Source organism: Kogia breviceps, chromosome 3 (genome assembly GCF_026419965.1).
Source record: "Kogia breviceps isolate mKogBre1 chromosome 3, mKogBre1 haplotype 1, whole genome shotgun sequence".
NCBI classification, from domain to species: Eukaryota; Metazoa; Chordata; class Mammalia; order Artiodactyla; family Physeteridae; genus Kogia; species Kogia breviceps.
This window is the reverse complement of record NC_081312.1, coordinates 15,810,359-15,831,605: the sequence shown is the minus strand read 5'-3', so window position 1 is coordinate 15,831,605 and position 21,247 is coordinate 15,810,359. Positions and strand designations below refer to the sequence as shown.

The 21,247-nt window shown below is 41.6% G+C and overlaps 1 pseudogene; it reads left to right on the top strand.

Moving 5' to 3' along the window:
* Positions 1–9,509: 9,509 nt before the first annotated feature.
* LOC131752405 (trafficking protein particle complex subunit 2-like) lies at positions 9,510–9,951 on the top strand (annotated as a pseudogene).
* Positions 9,952–21,247: the final 11,296 nt, after the last annotated feature.

The window sequence follows — 21,247 nt, the reverse complement described above, 5'->3', positions numbered from 1 at the left end:
TACTTAATGATGTCCCACTGGGTAGAAAGCTGAAGCAGATAATACCTTCTGAGTCTAGGAGGAAGCCATGAGGTAGAGAAAGCTAGAGCAAGAGAGAGGACATTTCCCTGGGGTCAAATCAAGAGAGGTCAAGGAGGAAAGGCAGAAGCACAGGGGGCTTTCCTGTTTGGGGCCTGAGGAGGAGACCACCTTCAGAGAACTCCTGCAAAAAAATAAAAATAAAAAGAGAAAATGGCAACAGAGGAGAAAAATAGACACGGTAGTATGCCATGAGGATGCAAAAAAAGGTATCTGGGAACGGTCAGCTCATGTGGGGCAGGGAAGGTACCCAAACATTCTGACACGCTCGCAGAGGTGGAAAGGTGTGGAAGAGCAAGGACAGCAGTGGGAAGAGCGTAGGGGAAACTGACCCTGTGGCAGGAGCTCTATGGTGGAAAACCATAGACGCAGGATGGGGGGAGGTGGCTGAGACCCAGAGGACCTGCAGCTTTAGTGAGGACCAAGGTAAGGGAGAAACACTAGACCCCAGTAGGCCACCACATCACAAGTCATGCTGGCTGCAGTGTCAGCAGTTTCTACCAGGAGGATCCCCGGTGGATGGACAGGACATCATCTCAAAGGCTAGAGGGGACCAGGGGACAGCACCAGGACCTGTAGGTGGACATCACCCCTTTCCTCACCACAAAGAGGACAGCTAAGCTTCCCTTCCACCCAGGAGTCATCTTGTGGATATCGAAGGCGAGTCCTAAGAGGAAATAGGAATCTTGACTTTGACTGAGTATTTATCCAAAAGATACTAAACACCCTCCCTCCCACCCTCCCTATCCACAAGAGGGAAGAGATATGGGAACATATGTATATGTATAACTGATTCACTTTGTTGTAAAGCAGAAACTAACACACTATTGTAAAACAGTTATACTCAAATAAAGATGTTTAAAAAAATAAAAATAAATAAAAAGATAAATAAAAGACAGAGGGAAAAAAAAAAAAAAAAAAACCTAGACTGTTAGACGGCAAAGTCTCAGGTCCAAAATGGATCCGGGGATGTCATCCGTTCAGCCAGCTCTCTCTGCATCTCCCAGGCAGTGGACCCACTCTCTAACTTTTCTCCCTGCTCAGGATCATCTTCTCACTCTCTTCTAAGACTTTCTCACATCCTATCTACGCCTCCTTTGTCCCTTCCCATATTACCTACTCTTTTCTTTTCAACGTGGTTGCCCTTGATGGCTATTGAGAAGAACTTTGATTTCTCAGCAAATATGAAGCCCAAATTTTCGTTAATTTAAAAAAGTTGAATCTCCTTTACTCAAGGACAAGAATCATTCTTCTCCAGAAACATAATTAATTGTTTGGTATCCCCCTAGAGATTTTTCTTTTAGAGAAGAGGGACCTTCTATATATATTAGGATAAATAACTCTAATGCAGCCAAACAAATAAGTGAAAGGTGAAATTTTCTCTTAAAACAAAGTAAATCCTTGCATCCTGCTCAAAGATCTGCTTCTTTCCATGATAGATAATCTGTTATTGGTATCTATCTTAGAACATGCAAATACCAACCTGTGGCATATAGCTTGTCCCCACATTAAAAAAAAAAAAAAACCCACAAAAGATACTAAACAAATCTCTAAAAGACTGTTTAAGCAGCAGAGCCTGAAATACCCTCAATGTGCAAATTTCAGTTTTTTCCCCACCTTCAGTGGGAATGGGGGGAGAAAGAAGATGATAATACTTTCTTCTCCACATCCAAATGTCCATGTAAAAATGTGTCCTTGAAACTCAATAAAAATGTAACAAAGTGTGCAGGATTTTGCTGTTACATTCATTTTATATAAGCCTAGTTCATTTAAGCTAAAGTTTCTTCCACTGGAAAATAATAGCAGAGAATGGAGGTACTGGGAACAGCCCAGAAACAGTATCCAAGACACTGTGTGTAGCAAGATTGGATGGATAGATAATAAGGAGGATGACCTACTCTTCAAAAGTTTCCTTCCTCTTTACTTCAAAACTCATTTTCCTCCCCCTCTGGCATTCAACTGTTGAAATGAATTGTCCCTCCCAAGGAGGATACACATAAAGATAAAATGCTAATAACCACAATACCTAGCACCTCAGCTTACTTACAGTAGGCATTGAATATTTATTTGGTCACTCGATGTGCTAATTAGATTTGAAGAGAGATATCATGAAAATTACGTGATATACTTGGTTGATTTAAAGAAGGGAAGAGAAGATGAGAGCTCCCAGGAATATCAATGGAGTGACAAGGGCTGGTTATGGTCATTCTTTGCAGTAGCTGCTATTGGATGGAGAGCAGGGCTACCTGTCTGCTGTCCTAGATGTGCTGGGAACAGAGAATGAGCTCGCTTTGAGACATGACTTTCCTCTTAGTTCCAACCGAGTTGGAAGGTTGGCCTCTTTTTCTCCTTCTCCATATTCTGCTCTAGAAAGGCATTTGAAGAACATCTAGAACAAACTCCTCCTATTATGGATGAGGAATCTGAGCTCACAAAGGTAAAATAATTTACACAACTTCTAAATGACAGAGACTGGAATAATTTTCAAGTCTCCCAGATCAGGAGTTTTTTCCTTTACTGCAGGCTCTTCTGGATGCAGGCAACAAATCAAACTGTCAGAGGGGGGAAAAAAATTTATTGGCCCAGAGGAGTAAAGTCCAGGGGCAATTTCAGGTATGGCTGAATTCAAATGCTCAACTCAGTTTGCCAGGAAGACATATTTCACCATCATTCCTTTCCACCTTTTGCTATTTGGGCTTTTATATCACGTCAAAGATGGCTACTGGCATCTCCAGGCTGAGGTTCCACAACTTAGAAAATCCAGTGGGAAGAGAGAGTCTCTTTCCTGACTCGAGATTCTGGTTCCCCTGCCTTTGTTCCCTACTTTAAACCAGTTGCTGTGGTTAGAGTTTCTCTCATAGATGACATGCGGTCCTGGAGTATAAGACAGTCACACCCTAAGCTCAGAGACTGGAAGGAGGAGAGTGGCTTCTCATTTGAAAATCAAAATACTGATATCAAAAGGAGGAGGGAAAAGAGTCTGTTTCTATGACAGCATCCTTCTAGGCTGTGTGGTCCAGATACACCTGTGACATCAGACATACACCTTGTATTATTCTCAATTGAAAGGAAGGTTAGTATACTTAATCTTATGAAAGGGGAGAAAATGGTCTTCTTTTCATAGAGACTAGACATCTTGTACAACGTTCACTCTGATAGGTAATGTCAGGAAGGATCCTGGCAGGCAACAGGGGCTCACTCCAATTCAGATAATCTAAGAGGGTTTAATAAAGAGATATTTACAAAAGCAAAGGGTGTAGGGGAGGTACAGAGATGGTGCAGTACCTGAGGGTAGTAACATCTGGGCTCCCTGACCCCCCCTGGCCCTGAAGGGGCAAGACGAGGGGGGTGATCCCTAAACCAGGAGGCACAGAGGACTGTTTGGAGAGGTCAGCTGGACTGAAGCTGTGACCTTTAGTAAGGATACAGCCTCAAAATGGGAGCTGGGGAAACAACAAATTCCCAGACCTTCCTCTCCTCCCTCCCTCCAATTTTCTGCAGAAGGTCTCGATTGGGTGACCCGTCAGGAGACCAGAAGCAGGAATCTCATTGTGGATCATAAGGCCAGCCTCTCAGAGCACAATGCTGGACAGACAAGGATCAAGATTGGGTCCAGAGGAGGAACAGACAGTATTCAGTTTCTCAGTTACATTTGCACTCTATTCGTGGGCCATGAGATATCTGACTGTATGCCCTTGTCTAAATTCCTATACCGCAGCATTGCCCGCTAAACACCTATAATTGAAATCCTTTGAAACACGTGGGATTGTGAACATACATGACAACAGCAGCAGTGAGGTCCACTGGGGCTTCATTTTGGTTTGGGGTCATAAGACTTGCTCGAGTGTTTGTTCCTTTGCTAGCTTTGTGGCCTTGAAGAAGCCAGATAATCTCTCAGAGACAGAGTTTCCTCATCTTTAATATGAAGATAATATTTCCCTTGCCCATCTGATGGTATTTGTCATTCAATACAAATGAAATATCAGATATAAAAGTGTATGGGGAATGACAAAGTACTAATTTCATATTGATCATTTCAGCCTTTGTATGTGAGCATAGGTAAGATAATATTTTTATTTATGGCTATGCACTTTTGTAATTCTTACATCAGGAAAAGTTCTAAAGTGCGTTTGACGCATTCTATATGTGGCAGTATATTTTAACCATGTGAAATTTGAAATGAATTAGTGAGAAATTAACCTCCAGTTTACTCCAGGATTGCATTGGGGAAATGATTTACTGTGTTTCTGCTCATTGCTGGGGGAAAAATAAAAAAGGTTAATCAAGTTTTCTGCCTGACAAGTGAGTCACTGTGCTTATTATCTGTTTATGAGTAGGCAAAAGCACAAAACACCCTTGTGTCCCAGTGAGTTCTGCAAGTCCTTTAAAAACTGTACATTAGCCATGGATCTCTCTGCTAACTCTCCCCTGCAGTTTGCTGAAGATATTTTCCATAATATAACTAGGCTTATCACAATGTATTTCTGCACTGCTGGCTCCTAGGACAATTGCCTAGATTTTCAAACCCCAGATTGGAAGCTGTGGTTTGATAAAAACTACTTTGGAGAAAATGGAAACACTCCCCTCATCCCCTCTTACCTCCCCCCTTTCTTCTCAACCTCCATCCCTCTATGAATATTCTGGTTCCTAAGACTCTTGTGATCAGATTCCCTTATTGTCCCAGTTTCGTGAGAACTCATCAGTGACAGCTTCCAGGGGTGCACTGACAGTATACTATGTGGTGAGAACTCTACATCCAATATTTTACTTAATCTCCCCAGTATCATATGAAGTAGGTGTGATTATCTCCATTGTACATGAAAGGACTGAAGCTTAGAGAGGCTTACAGCAGAAGAATTTGAATCCAAATGTCTGAGTCCAAAGCCTGTGGCCCTAACCACCATAGTGTATAGCCTATCTGTTTCCATGTTGTTCTTTCTCTCTTACAGTAAAATCCAATTGATCCTCATAGAAGAATGGGTCTTACTTGGGTCAAGATGGAGAGGGAGTTTTATTCTTCTCATTTCAGAAGACACTTATGTACCCATTGCAGATACCTTGCAGATACCTTTTTGGGAAAGGGACACCCACTATCCCCTGAGGACCCTATGTTAACGGCTGAGAAGGGAATAACTGTATTGAGTTGCTGTTCTCTGTTAGTCACCATGAAGTCTAGAGTCTAATTATTGTGATATCACATAAAATTCAAGGCCATCTGCAAGACAAATGGTCAAAAGCCAGAGTGCTCAGCTTTGCAATATACTATGGTGGTAAAAACATAACACAGGATTTTTTAAAATATAAAAAATGTAGGAGAATGCTCAGTGGCCGAGAATCTATATATGGAACCTAATCTATTTTTCCTAAATGATGACTGTAAGAGGTTAAGCCCAATGATATAAACTTTACCTTACTAAATTTCCGCATCAATTTCATGCTGTTCATATTCCATTTCTTTTCACTTCTTAAGCACATTGGAGAAGTATATGAGAAAAGAATGCACACTCATCTTTTTAAATGGTATAAGAGACAGTGAACAATTTAATAGAAAGAAGAGAAAAACACTCAACTCATTTATTAATCCTTTTAATGAATTTTTGTCAAGTGTTTAATTTTTTGCTGGGTTCCAGGAGTACTGGGAAGCTTCTAGTCTAATAGGGGATCCAGGGACAAGCAATGTAATATAGTGAGTATTACAGTAAGAGTTAAGTAAGAAGGGTGAGTGGGCTTGACCACTACTGACTCAGTCTCAGAGGGTCTAGGAAAACATCCAAGAGCACTTGCTGTCTCCTTTGAGATCTAACAGCTGAGTAGGCCTTAATCAAGCTGGGGGAGGGTGTTTCAGGCTGAGGTGCAACACAGACAAAAGCCTGGCTCCACTTTAAGGAAATGAAAGTAGTTCAGCGTGGTTGGCACTGTGAGGGAGGAAGTGGCAAAAGATAAAGAATGGAAAGAAGCAGAAGCTAAATCTTAGAGAATCTCTTAGCTCCGTTAAATAATTTGGACTTTTCTATTAAGGTCAATAAGGATCTATTAAAATTTTTAAGTGAGTTAATGACACGATCAAATTTGTGCTTTAGGAAGATGGTTACTCTTGACTCCAGGTCCCAGAGGACACTGGTCTGCGTTGGTGGGCTGGTGCAGTGACATTGACCTTCACCTCTGAGGAAGCTGAGCCCTTGTTTTCCTTGCCTTTGTTGGGCCATAGATGTTGCAATACAACTATGTTTAGACTCTACATACAGAAAACCCATATTCAAATGAAACATCAATTCCTGTAAGGACAAATTTCTGTCTCCCCAGAGTGGAAGATGCCTGTTGTAAACAACCTGCTACCAAAAGCCTGCCTGATCTCCTTGGTCTCTGCCGCTGGCAGGGTGGGCATTCAAGAGCAGCATCAGCTAGATCAGCGGGGTCCCATCAAGCCTCTGCCACGCGCCCACTCTGTTCTTGCGCCTTTTGCCCAGCACAGAATCATCCTTCCCCACTGGTGGTCGCGAGACCCCTCTGCAGTGGACGTTTCCCGGGGGACAGTCATATCTGCATGCTTTGTGCCCATTCCTATAGGGGAGTCTACATACCTCTTCCCCAGACTTGCTTGTCCCTAGTTTTCAAGTCCTTTTCCTTCCAGACGCAAGGCCAATCATCCATACAAAATGGGTAACCAAGCTTACTGTCCATCACTTTCTCACTGAGTAATTTCCTATCTCTCCCTTGACTAATGGACAGGTCTCAGATGCAGTTTTTAATGTCTTCTCAGGGGATGGACACACAGAATTGAGCGATCAGTCACACCTAGGGGCAGCCTGCTTGCTAACAAATCCTCATATTGGCTCTCCTTAACATCTACTTTCCCCTTGTCCTGATCTCTGGGATCATTCTCAAGCCTTTAAGCTGTGCTTGCCAGGGAGGCCAGGCTAAATGGTTGGCATCAGGAGTGACCCTAGACATCAAACCATAAGAATGGGATTTTCAAATTAGATTACTAGTGGTAGTTACTATTACCCGGCACTGGGTGCCTCAGAATTGGTTGAATACTCATCCAGTTGTAAAATTGTAACTGTGACATCACACCAGTGACAGCTATTAAGAAAGTGCCTAGGGCTTCCCTGGTGGCTCAGTGGTTGAGAATCTGCCTGCTAATGCAGGGGACACGGGTTCGAGCCCTAGTCTGGGAGGATCCCACATGCCGCGGAGCAACTAGGCCCGTGAGCCACAACTACTGAGCTCGCGCGTCTGGAGCCTGTGCTCCGCAACAAGAAAGGCCGCGATAGTGAGAGGTCCGCGCACCGCGATGAAGAGTGGCCCCCGCTTGCCACAACTAGAGAAAGCCCTGGCACAGAAACGAAGACCCAACACAGCAAAAATAAATAAATTAATTAATAAACTCCTATCCCCAACATAAAAAAAGAGAAAGTGCCTAAATGTCCTAGATTCATTTTCCCATTCTCACAAGCTGGGAGTGCAATGGGGTAAATTACTATGTTGTCACACCTTTCTGAACCTATGGAAGGAAAGCTGTTGGTGATCAGGGGGATAGCTGAATAGGTGCCCTGTGAAATATTTCAGCATTTCTTCTTCCTGATGATTTGGTAACTGATGGCATTTTCCGCCTTCATTGATTCCATGCTCTAAATCAGTGAAACTCTACCCTGATGTGTACAACTGAATTGTCTCAGTGCTTAAAAAAAAAAAAATCAATGCATGTATGGACTCCATCATTTAAATCAGAATCTCTAAAAGTGGGGCCCAGGGCTTCCCTGGTGGCGCAGTGGTTGAGAATCCGCCTACCGATGCAGGGTACACGGGTTCGTGCCCCGGTCCGGGAGGATCCCACACGCCGCGGAGCGGCTGGGCCCGTGAGCCATGGCCGCTGAGCCTGCGCGTCCGGAGCTTTCGCTCCGCGACGGGAAAGGCCACAACAGTGAGAGGCCCGCGTACCACAAAAAAAAAATTAAAATTAAAAAAAATAAATAAATAAAAGTGGGGCCCAGATATCTGTGTTTTTAAAAGCTCCTCACATGGTTGTAACGTGCAGCCAGGGTCGATGACAGCACTTCCAGACCAACAGAGAGGGGAGGGTGGAGGGGGACTTACATTCATTGAGCAAGCACCACCATTGGCATCTTCCCTTTTTTATACATACGCAGTTTCAGTAACAGTGATATGGGAAAGAGTGATCAGATTTCTTCTTGAAGGAACATGCCAACAGTTTGGTAGAAATACTTATATTTGATGCTTGGGGTAAAAGGTGAGTCCTCCCAAGGCATGTTCAAAACAAAACTGTTTCCAAAAATCGCAGGCATATGACAAGGAGATGAATTGGATGGCCTTTGTGGGACTGGGAAAGAGAATGTAAAGAAAAGCGATAGGAAAGAATAAAGCACAAAGTAGCCTGCTGTGAGCCTCCTGATCTTCCACGACTCAACTCCCAGTGCTTGGGGTTAGGACACCTTGTGGACATAGTAAGTGTTAAGGTTTCTGCCCAGGTGACATGGTCAGTATGAAAACAGGAGCTGGATGGTCAGGAATGTCTCTCCCAAGGTCTATGTCTCAATGTGATAATAGCTAATATTCACTGAGAGTAATTTTAGACATTCGGGAGTTGCAAAAAGAAGTTGAAAGAGGCTGTCTGTCCCATTGTGACAGAAAAGAACCTGCTGATGTCAGGAGATCACCTTGGTGATGAGCTCACAGCTAGCGCTACAATTATGAGGCTCCACAGAGAGCCAGTGGGACCAAACATGCCCCTCCAGGGTGCTAAGCTCTTGAGAGTAATCATGAACCAGCACTTCCCAAAGGGTGTTCTGTGGAACTGGAGTTCTACGGATGTTAAATGAAAAAAAAGTACAAGGGATTCGTGCTCAAAGATGTCGGGCAGGAGGGCTAAATGAAACGTCTTCCAAAGCCTTTAGTTTGCTAAATGAGCCTGGTGAGGGTCCAAGAGGGGAAACAAGACTGCAGCTCTCCTGCACGTTCTCATGAAATACCTCAAAGACCCCAATTCCCTGAGAGTCATTTTGGGAAACTTTCCTACAGGCCTATGTATGAATGACTGACGACAAATAGATGCTTTTGCAAGAAATGAACAGAGACAAAAAGATATAAGTACACGCACTTTTAATTTGCCTTCTTTTTAAATCAGAAACAAAAGTAAGTTGTTTTTCCTTTTTCTAGAAGTAAGCCTTCATCAGAAGAAGCTGTTAGGCCACAGGAATTCACTGGGCTTTTTTTTTTGCGGTACGCGGGCCTTTCAGTGTTGTGGCCTCTCCCGTTGCGGAGCACAGGCTCCGGACGCGCAGGCTCAGCGGCCATGGCTCACGGGCCCAGCCGCTCCGCGGCACGTGGTATCTTCCCGGACCGGGGCACGAACCCGTGTCCCCTGCATCGGCAGGCGGATTCTCAACCACTGCGCCACCAGGGAAGCCCAGGAGCTCTCTATTGAAGACAATGTCTGGAAGCTTCTACTTTGTCATTGTTGGTCACCATGATAATCCAGTTTTTGAAATGGAGTTTTTGCCAGCTGGAAAAGCAGAATCCAAAGACGATCACCGCCATCTGAACCAGTTCGTAGCTCACACGGCTATCGATCTCGTAGATAGAACATGTGGCTGTCAAACAACATGTACCTGAAGACGGGGGGACAAGTTCAGTGAGTGGTTTGTTTCAGCATTCATCACTGCGGGTCATATGAAATTTATTATTTTGCATGACGTCAGGCAAGAAGACGGAATAAAGAACTTCTTTATTGATGTCTATGATTTATATATAAAGTTTGAAATGAATCCACTTTAAGAACCCAATTCTCCTATTTGGTCAAGCGCATTTGACAGAGAAGTTCCGTTTCTTGGGAAGAAACACCTTTTGTGCTGAATGCAAAAAATTCGGAAGTAAACAGTGTCGCTACAATAGAGTATACTCAAGAATGTGTACATTGTAAGTAACTTGATTAAACAGCATGGAAAAGTTTTAGTTGTAGTCTCAATTTATCTAAACCTAATGAAATTGCTTTTATATTTAAAAATAGTATATTCAGTTTCTTACGATTATCAACAGATTGATATTTGCTTGTGAACAGTACTATTTATGAAGAGCTCTTTATCGGTAATCTTGAAATATTTTTATTTTAAAAATTGAGACTAAGCTTTTGACTTTCCTCATTCAGATAGCTTGATCTTGTTGTAACAATCCAGAACCAAATGTCATTGTCAAGATTTGGTAGGCAGATTTAAAACCCAAAGCTTCTGCAGTAGGGAATGAAGTTGATAGCATATACATGGGCTCATCGATACATCTGAGATGTCGTGAAAACGTATAGGTAGTATAGTATGAGGTAGTATATGTACACTAAGAAGCCAAGAAGCCAGAGCAGACAGCTTTGCAGTGCCACATGCCACAGGCCTGCCCCTGTCAGAGACTGGGAACGGTGATCCTCCTGAAATCCTAGAATCCTGGATCCATGTTTGTAAAGTGGGAAGCTAGGACCAAAGTGACAGGTTATGTTCTTATGTTTCCTTTCCTCAGACAGTAAACTAAAGATTAAGTGAACCCGTTGATAGCTGTACTAGTAAAAAGTTGTAAGGCAGTTTTAGAATTGTAAACAAAGAAAAGCTTGCATCACATTAACCCTTGTGCTCTTGGCTGTTTAGGCTGTATACCGGAGGGGGCGGGAGTGACTTCTTTTGTACTGTAACAGCGTGGGATCTTACAGTAAACCAGTAAATGTCCATTGAACAGCAAATAATATAACTGGGTATTTTCTGTGCTAATTACGAACACTTGAAGAATTTTGTTCCATTCTGAATTACCTGAGCAACTAATTCTAAGTTTGGTCTTTATCTTTGTGTGAAGTTGTTAGCATAATTTTTTACCGTATTTATTTGATATCCTAAATAAAGATGTTTGTCCAAGGGGAAAAAAAACAAAAAACAAAAACAAAAAACAAGCTGTTAGCCTGCACGAGGCATTGTGTATTCCACGGATGTTTATCCCCCATTAGTTGTACGTGATGTAATGGCTCTGCATAGCTATTTCACTGACTCCTTGAAACTGCAATTCCCTGTTGAGAGTTGACGTGATACACGTGAGAAGAGTAGGGAGCCCGAAAGTAAAGAATTCATCCCGCTGAATTTTTTCCTATCGTACGTTCATGATGTGGCTCCACAAGTCGACCGCAAACCAAGAAGCAGTTCACATTTATTAGCGGGAGGTTAGAAACAGCTTGTGCTTCTGGGTCAAGTTACCTTTACTGAAGTGGAGAGAGTGTGATGATGTAGCTTTGGAGTGGGAGGCAAGAGACCTGAATTCTTGTCCCAGTGGTACGTACTCTTGCTAGGTGACCTTGTCCAAATGCCTAGTTGTCTCATCTGTAAAGTGGGGCTTAGATGCTCTTGCAGGTCTCTTCCAGTTTGAATCTAGGTGTATCTGGATAACTGCGAGATAATAAAGGTAAGCCATTCCAGAGTGACTGGAGAAAACCTTGGAGAACTTAGCATGTACAAAAAAGGCCCTCCTTAGGAAAAGACCCCTTTTTAAGAATGAGGCTCCAGAATTTTTACAGCCGTTATTCCCTGTGGGCCTGGGGGTAGAGAGAGCGAGATGCTTCGTTTGAGAAAGCTTTACTCATTCCTAGGGCTTCCTTTCTTACTCTGTTGAAGGTTACACGACGCTGGGCAAAGGCTGAGGGGTCCAGGCCCTGAGGCTCCATGCGATGTCGCTGTCCAGCTCTGGCGCTTCACATGAGTATCCAGCCATGACGCCCCGGTGCTCAGCTGTGGCGGCCAGGGCTGCGCGTCTCCACGCCTGCTTAGTCCTCTCGTGCACCCTTGCAGCTGTCCCTGACTTGAAGTTTCTATTGATACCTTCTTTCCCTCTGCCTTTTACTTCCTCGTGGACTACTGGAGTTCTCACGGTGGAGCAAATATTTTTCTGAGGGTTGTGAAGAGCTCAGTCTGTACAAGAGCAACAGTCTCTGTCCCATCGCCCAAGAATGGTCAGCATAACTTTCCTTAGAAGTAGTAAGACAACAATATGTTTGAATTTTCATATGCTGTCATATTAAATTCTCGATGATTCACCTAATTTCGTCTCCCTATTAGAATTTCTGATGTCTGAATTGGAAGGTTGGCGTGGCCAGGAGGTATATAACTTGAACAAAGCTCTCCATGTGATTCTAGCGTTCTCTCCATCTCTCCGCTCCCCCACCCAAACATGAGGCCTCTCTCCTTCTTTGGTCCTTTAGCTCTAAACATAGAGAGGCAGGACATTTTTGTTGACCTTAGCAGTGTTTGAAAGGTTCATTTCATTTGCGGCTTTAGACTTCCTGTGTGAAATTATGGGAAGAACTGTAACAGAATACATTTTTGTTCATGTGACCTTTTTCCCATTTTAGGAATATCCTTCTAAAATGTCTCTCTCATAATACTGCCTCCTCCATAATTCAAGCCCCTGGACTGGTAGAACCTCCAGCGTGGTCTTTTCTGCGCCTTCTCATCCATTCTTCATACAGCAGCTAGAGGGATCTTCTAAGAAGTCTGAGCAGGACTCGTCCCACTGAAAACGCTCTTGGCTCCTACTGCTCTTAGGGTAGTTTCTAAAACTCATAACATGGGGCTTCCCTGGTGGCGCAGTGGTTGAGAATCCGCCTGCCGATGCAGGGGATACGGGTTCGTGCCCCGGTCCGGGAAGATCCCACATGCCGCGGAGCTGCTGGGCCCCTGAGCCATGGCCGCTGAGCCTGCGCATCTGGAGCCTGTGCTCCGCAACGGGAGAGGCCACAACAGAGAGAGAGGCCCGCGTACCGCAAAAAAATAAAAAATAAAACTCATAACATGGTCCACAAGAGCTTTGTGGTCTGACACCATCCTAACTATATATCAGATCTCAATTCTGGCCACTTACCCCCTTTCCTTAAGCTTCCATCACACCGGCCTCCTGCTTTTTGCCTTGCTCCTTTCTGCATTAGGGCAAATGCTGCTCCTTCAGCCTGGTACCATCTTTGCTCCATTTCTCCATGTTCCCAGTTATAAATCATCATGTAGGTCGATAAGGATGCCACTTTCTTAGGTTGCGGAGTCTATGATTATTACTTAGAACCCTATCTGAAACTTTCGTTTAATGAGTAGTGTGTGTATAAAAGTTAAAATATTTTTATTTTTTTCACATGGGGAGCCGATTTTTTGGCACTGTTAATTGAATGGCCATCCCTCCTGTACTACGTAATGCCACTTTTCCCACATTTCTTAATTCTGGTATGCACCTAAGTCTGTATCTACACTCCTCTTTCATTGAACTTTTGTGCCTATTTCTATACCATCACCACACTGTGTTAATTACCATATAGCTTTATAATAAATCTTTATATTTGGTAAGGCGATTCTCCCCCTCCTGACTAATTGTTCTTCAAGAATTTTTAAATTCTTGGCCCGTTACACTTCCATTGGGCTTTTGGGACCAATTTATCAAGTTCTGTGCGGAGACCCTGTTGAAATGTTCGTTAGAATTGCATTTAATTTTACAGGTAAATTTTGGGACATTTTACATATTTATGACTTCCCATCCAGGAAGTTAGCGTATGTTTCTATTTTGTGTAAATCTTTTATGGCTTTCAATAAAGTTTTATAATATTCTCCATAAAGATCTTAGACATCTATATTAGATTTATTGCTGAGTCACTTCTAGATTTTATCACAAGTTTTTGATACTGCAAGTAGCATTTTTTAAAATTTATCCTTTCATTGGTTGTGGTTTGTGGTTGATTCACAAGAATGAATTCCTTTTTCATAAGGTAATCTAGTATCTGGCAACTTTGATGAAGTCTCTTAGTAGCTCTAGTTTTTGCCTTTAAATTCCTTTAGTTTCCTATGTAGAAATTAATATTTTGTTCACAAATAATGACAATTTGATTTTTCTTTACCTATCATTTTAACTTTTATCTATTTTCATATATTATTCTGCTAACTAGGTCTTTCATAATAATGTTGATTAAAGCTGGCATAACAGATATCCTTGTCAGATTTCACTATTAAGTGTAATATTTGCTCTTGGCTTTCTTTGTGATTTCCTTTCTTGGGTTAAAAAATTTGTTATAAGTTCCTATTATAAATTAGTATTAGTATGAATAATTAGTATTAGCATTATGAATGCTTTCTCTGAATTTGCAGAGATGACCATATGGCATAAAATGAGATGGAATATTTTCCCTCTTTTTCTATTTTCTAGACCAGTTTGTATAAGATGAGAATTATTTGTTTTTTGAAGAACTGTTGGAACTTGCCTGTAACATCATCTGGACCTATGCTTGTTTTTTCACTCCTTATTTATTTCTCACTTCTGCAGATTTTCTTTCTACCATGTGAAATTGGGAAGCACATTTTTTTTAAATTTCTATATATTATGTATAGTATCCTGAATTTCTACATGTTATGCAAGTTTTTGTATTAACGTGATCCACCAGCTTTCTAAAATCAGAAGTCTTGAATTAGTCCTTTAAAAAATTTTTTGCTGGGCTTCCCTGGTGGTGCAGTGGTTAAGAATCCACCTGCCTATGCAGGGGACACGGGTTCGAGCCCTGGTCCGGGAAGATCCCACATGCCACGGAACAACTAAGCCTGCGTGCTGCACAACTAAAGCCTGCGCGCTGCACAACTATTGAAGCTTGCACGCCTAGAGCCCATGCTCCGCAACAAGAGAAGCCACTGCAATGAGAAGCCCGTGCACCACAACAAAGACACGGCAACCAGAGAAAAGCCTGTGCACAGCAACGAAGACCCAACACAGCCAAAAATAAATAAATAAAATAAAATAAATTTATTTAATAAAATTTTTGTTTTGCTTACTATTGTAAAATGAGGTCTTTATTTTATTATCTATTCTTGCTAGTTAATACTGGTATATAGGAGGCATACTTGCATTCAGTTCTAATCACTTTGCTAAGCTCTTTAAAATGTATCCAGCGTATTATCAGAGTCAGCAGTCTATGACTGCAAAATAATATCTATTTTCTTTGGTATTCAAGATACAAAGAGTACTAGGCCTATTGCATGGACTACCAGAAATCTATTTTTCTCCAGGCTTTCACTTTCCAATAGATTTTGGAGAAGCTCTAAGGAATGTATCTACATAAATGGTTCTCTGTTGGTGGACTCACCCACTTGTTCCTGCAGTCCATGCTCTGCACCACTGCTTCTCCAAAGCCAGGCACAGCCCCTCTCACCACCTCACAGAGCATTCCACATCCTTATCAGACTCCTCCAAGCTTGGACATGATCCCCTCTCATAACTCCCAAAGTATTTAACAAAACTTATTTGTGAGCACCTAGAGGAGATGATCAAGTGACTTATAACGGAAAGAAAATTTGTCTGTTGTCAGATTGTCAAAAACAATGCTCCAGAAGAAAATGAAACAATATATTTAAGACACTCAAAGAGAAAGAATGCACTCTAAGGGTTGTATAACCAGGCAAACTGACTTTCAATATCAAAAACTCTAAACTTAGTATCAACACCTAAATATTCAGGGAATATTTTTCCCTTAACCCTTTCCTGAATCTACCAGATATCAACCTTCAGACCACAACATGTCTAGGACTTTGTCATAAATACTGGCATATAGTTATTTATAGAACTAAGTTGAAATGAGAGTAAAAAGGCAAGATCATAGTGTGTAATATTTATATGTTCTGATGATGTAATCACAGTCTAACTAAAAAATGCCTGGGAGGAGCATCACAAAAAAGCTTTTAATTGTTTTCATAATCCTTTGATGAATAGTATTGATATCAGTATTATGGGACAAACACTGTGTATGATATAGGATAAAACAAATTAGTAATTATGACCTATTCTAATTCTATTATCCCCTCTGCTCTGGAGAACCAGGATTCTTAGTATGGAAAAAAGAAGAGACAGATGTAAGCCAGAATAGAGTAAGTAAAAACTCAGTTGTCCTGAATTTGAATTGAATGAGTGTATATTAGTAGAATTCAAATTTATATTTATGAATATATATGTATGTATATATATTTAAGAAGCTCTCATTTCAAGATCACAGTCTGGGTGCAAGGGATGCTCCGTGTCAATGAGCTGGTCCTAAATCTGTCCACTGAAAATTTCTGGAAACAAGGACACAACCCAGTAGCACTGAGCCTCCATAACACCCACAATATGATTTGAAATGAGGGTTTCTTAGAGATGTGACTAATTTCAGGACAGTGGCAGGAAATACACAAAATGATCCTGGACCATGTTCTTAGCCCATAAGGGTCATGTTAAATGGAACCAACTTGAAGAAGCTCCTCAAGGCCAAATATGGGGCTATTTGAGTTTTAATAAAGATATTAACTACAATAGATTAGTACATATCAACTGTGCATAAATATATGAGTTTTTAGGGTTAGTCATACTTAGAGAAGGATTTGGGAAACCAACTTATTATCTTGAAAACTAACCAAGGGGAAAGCATCAAGCACTCATCCTGTCTTTCCTATATGAATTGTATCTCTGTACCTAAATAGTAGATCAGGAGAAGTGACTCTTCAAAGGAAGATTCCAGTCAATAAATTAAGAAGAAGTGAAATTCCCCCCTTTGCAGCCGCTACTTAATTCACTGATCTAGGCATTGATCAGGAATAGCTGCTAATTTCACAAAAAGAGAAGAAACCAGACCATCTGTGTCCCCTGATGAAAGAACACAATACCCCTGTAATCTTGCCAAAACAAGCAAACAAACAAACAAACCCAAATCTGACACAATTATCAGTTTATAGGAAATACAGAAGACAGAAGAACATCTTAAACTACACCATGATGATATAATCATTTTATGGGAATCTCTACAGGTCAAACAACCTAGATTCTTCAACAAATGCTTTACAAGGGATAAAGTGGGAACTGGGGAGAAACATTAGATTAAAAGACACAAATCTAAAAATAGAAAAAAATAAACTATAGCATTTATGGCTGCAAGATTGGGTGAAAAAAAAACGATCTCTTAAAAAAGGAAAGTGATTACAATAAAAATCAAGAGAGTGGTTACTTGTAGGGAAGAGGGTTACAGTATGTGGAGGGCTTCTGAGGTAGCTGACAAAGTTCTGTTTCTTGACTTGGCAGTGGTTACAAGAGTATTTGCCTTTTAATAATTCATTAACGTATAATTTTGTATCATCGAGTTTTTTGTATCTAAGTTTTCATTTTACAATGAAAAAAAAATTTTTATCTTTATTGGTTGCTTAGGGGATAACCTTTCAAAATATGACTAAGTGTTCCTAACACTCATTACTTTGGGGGAATCACGAGCCAAAATCTAACCTTTGCATTCCTGTCTAGCTCCTGCTGGGTTTCAGGGGAGAAAAACTAGTTCATATCCAACGAGGCCAAATAAGTAGTAAGCCTCATTAACCTTCTCCCCACCCTTTCACATCAATAAGACCCTGCCCCAGTCTATTCATTCATCTCTAGCCCCAGAATGATTAGCAGTGGAAACATCAGTTTCCTTTCATAAACTCTGTCACCTCCACTCACAGGGTGTAACCCGACCTCAGGGCCGCAAAGGAATTATAATGACTGTTAGTATATTTCCCAAAGTCTGGGTTATTCAATAAAATAACACCACATGCGGGATGCCACCGTTGGAGTCCAGTTATACAGTTAGAGAAAAATCTTTTTTTTTTTTAAGATTTTTTTGATGTGGACCACTTTCAAAGTCTTTGTTTAATTTGTCACAATGTTTCTTCTGTTTTATGTTTCAGTTTTTTGGCCTCGAGGCATGTGAGATCTTAGCTCTCCAACCGCAATCGAACCTGCACCCCCTGCATTGGAAAGCAGAGTCTTAACCATTGGACCACCAGGGAAGTCTCAAAATATCATTTCTTCAGCTGTTCAAAGCATACCCTGTTTAAGGCTGACCTTAATTCATGTAATAAGCAAAGCATTGTCATTTTATTCTGAAATATAATTGAGGTGTATGGTGCACTGTTTTCTCCTTTAAAATGAGCTACCTCGCTGTGGTTTTTATTCCCAAGTCTTCTCTTAGGGTTTTTTCAAAACAAAGGAAATCTCAACTTCTAGAAATGGAAAAACCAACTACTTTCAAAAGATAGTTTTCCCATCTATCTCTGTTGCTGCAAACCAGATCAAATCAAAAAGTTTCATCTTTATTAGGCACTTGTTTTAATGAATTCCTGTCATTGATTTTTTTTTTAAATCCCTTCATTTAACCCTTGGTTTCTTCTAGAAATCTTATAACCTCTTCTAATTCTTCCCATGAAGTAATGACACTTCAAAGACATTAAGGCGTTCTATAGGAAGAATTAGTCCCATTTATTTGTTCTCACTCTTGTTATTGTGTGTAACAGATACCACAAGCTGGCCACCTAAATCCATTCATTCTGTCCTCCTTCCTGGACCCATGGCTGGAGTAGATTTCCCGATTTCCTTCGCAGTTGTTTTATGTGACTCGGTTCTCACCATTGGAATGCAAACAGAAATAATATGTACCCCTCCAGGGCTAGCTCATTAAAACTCTCCAATCATGCTCCTCCGTGTGCTTTCCTCTTTCTGGTTGACGGGGAAGGTGACCATAGGATGCCTTGGTGGCCATGTGTGGAAAACGGCAGACTCGCCATCACACGTGGATTCCCAAGAAACTGCCACTGCTAGCGCTGGCTTAAACTCCCACAGTGAGAGAGGAACACATTTCTATTTAACCCACTGAACTTTAAGGGTTCATTTGTTTACCATACTCCCTAATCAATTTCCTGAACTCATTGCCTGAAAGTAAGCGCCGTGGTAAACACCTGAAATGTATGGAATTAGCTGAGTGTTCAGAACGAAGGAAGGAAGAAAATGGGTATCAAAGACTGGAAAGCTAGAGCCCTGTGTTATCCATGGGGGAAAAAACCTAATAAAATTATTATTTATGATAACTTGGAAGGCAGACCAAGAGCCTATTAAGCCTGTAGCTCAAGGGAAAACAATTGGAAAAAGCAAGAATAGTGTTGTATGTTGGCTCCTATTTATCACTTGTAGCAAAGTATGACAAGAAAGAGATGAACTCAGGCAAAAATTGTCTAGCTTGACAGCTGAAGTGGAACTAAATAAAAAGACTTTTAAACTTCAGGGTTTCCTAGGGCTGGGAAAACTGACGGTTTCTGTACCTCAGATACTAAAAAATAAGATTTGTATGTCATAAAAAAAGAGGGGACACCCCGCCCAGTGGCAAAGATAATATCAAGGATGTTGCTTTTACCACCTAAGACGATTGTTTCAGAGGTCAATGTAGAGTCAATGAGGGCAAAGTGGATGGGCTGAGCAAAAAACAACAACAACAAAAAATACATACTTTAGAACAGGTCTAGAAAAGAATTTGGAGCTTATTTACTTCTACATGAAACTGCCTGGAAGCAAGTAGGTCAGAAGCCTGTCATGATTTCGAGCAAACTGTATTACCCAGAATCTATAAGCTTGTGTCTGTAAAATTACCCTCATACAGCAGCAGAAAGTGGGCTTTGAAAGATGTACAGCTTATAACACACTCCCCGATATCCACCCCATAGGTGACCATGAGCACAGTGGACAAGAATATTCTCCAGGCGGGCAAAAACTAGGGCCACCAAGAACAAGGACAAGAAAGCTCCTTGCAAAGGACAGACGCAGAGTCTAAAAGACATTTCCTTCTAAGGGTTGGGGTTCTTTACAAAACCTTCCCCTCAAACAGGATTCCATCTTTGCTGTGGGCCAGCTGTGGACCAGCTGTGGACTGTCATTGCTGTGGACTGCTTTGAGGGTTTTTATTGTGGTGATCCTGTCCGCTTTCGTGTGTTAAGTGAGCAGCTAGAGCACGGGTAACTTATCTTTTGGTACAGAGGGTGCCTGACCTTGAGGAACCATATCTGGATCTGAAGGAGTGGTCTGAGCATCACCTGGAGATCCTAGACTTTGAGAGAGATATAAGAACTGGATGAAATTTGGGGTTTTCTCCCCTAAAGAGTATGCATGTTTTATGTAAGGAATGATGGTGACCAAAAGGGCTAATTGTGATAGAGATTGCTAAGAGGTCTACCAAAATCCATTCTCCCCTTTTTTCCGCGCACACAGCTAGACTTCACTTCTCAACAACCCCAGAAGAGAAGTGACTAAGTTCTCTTCGGTGGAATATCATTAAAGTGATACACGCCACTTCCAAGCGTGGCCCATAAAAGCCTCTCACACTTGGCCCTCTATGCCCTTTCTCCCTACTGGCTGACTGACATGGCAAGGTTTTGGATGACTCCCAGAGATAACATGTTGAAGTTGGCAGGGCCACCGTCAACCTGGCTTCTTAAATAGCTGTGCGGAGGAGAGGTGCCATCCACTCAAATGCTATCATAGTGGCTTTTTGATTTTTAAGCTACCGAACTTTGGATTTTATTTTAACTGCAGCCTAGCATTCTCTAACACACCATGCTAAAAAGTAGTAATGTCTATTTTTGCACAATTTGTCCATTTTTCCAAGCAAGGCTATAGTTGATCCATTGAATCCAAGACCTTTACACTGTCTCTCATCACCATCCATCCCTTCAGGACGAGATTAGATTGCATGGTCTCTTTTCATTTATGATTCCCTTGAATAATCCACTCTGAATCTCTTCTCTCCCTCTCCCACCACCTCTCTCTCTCTCTCTCTCTCTCTCCTTATCTCCTGCTCTGCTTACACCCAACTCTCTACCTACTCCCATCCTCACAAACTTTAAATTCATGACCACTGAAGTAAAATGGGTCTGTAGTGGTGCCCAGCAATCTCATTACATTTCCATAGCTCACTCGCTCATCCAGGATCCTGCAGAACTAGTCCATATTTCCTTCTCCCTTCCCAAATGCCAGTTCCTCGACCCTCCTCCTCACTCTCAGCTGAGGAGTTTGAATTCTTTTTCGGTAAGAAAGCAGAAGCAATCTGGGGAGAATTTCCACTAGCTCCCACCAGGCCTCTACTGTCTACCTTCATCTGTTCTCATGTAATTTGTCTTCCCTCCCGGGTGAATTGTCTGTGCTCCTTTCTAAAGCCAAAACCTTCATATGTGCACTGGGCACCATTTCTTCTTATCTACTCAAGGATCTTACTCCAAACAACTCTCTCCTGCTCATCAAATTTTCCCTCTAAACTGGATCTTTCCCATCAACACACAAAACATGC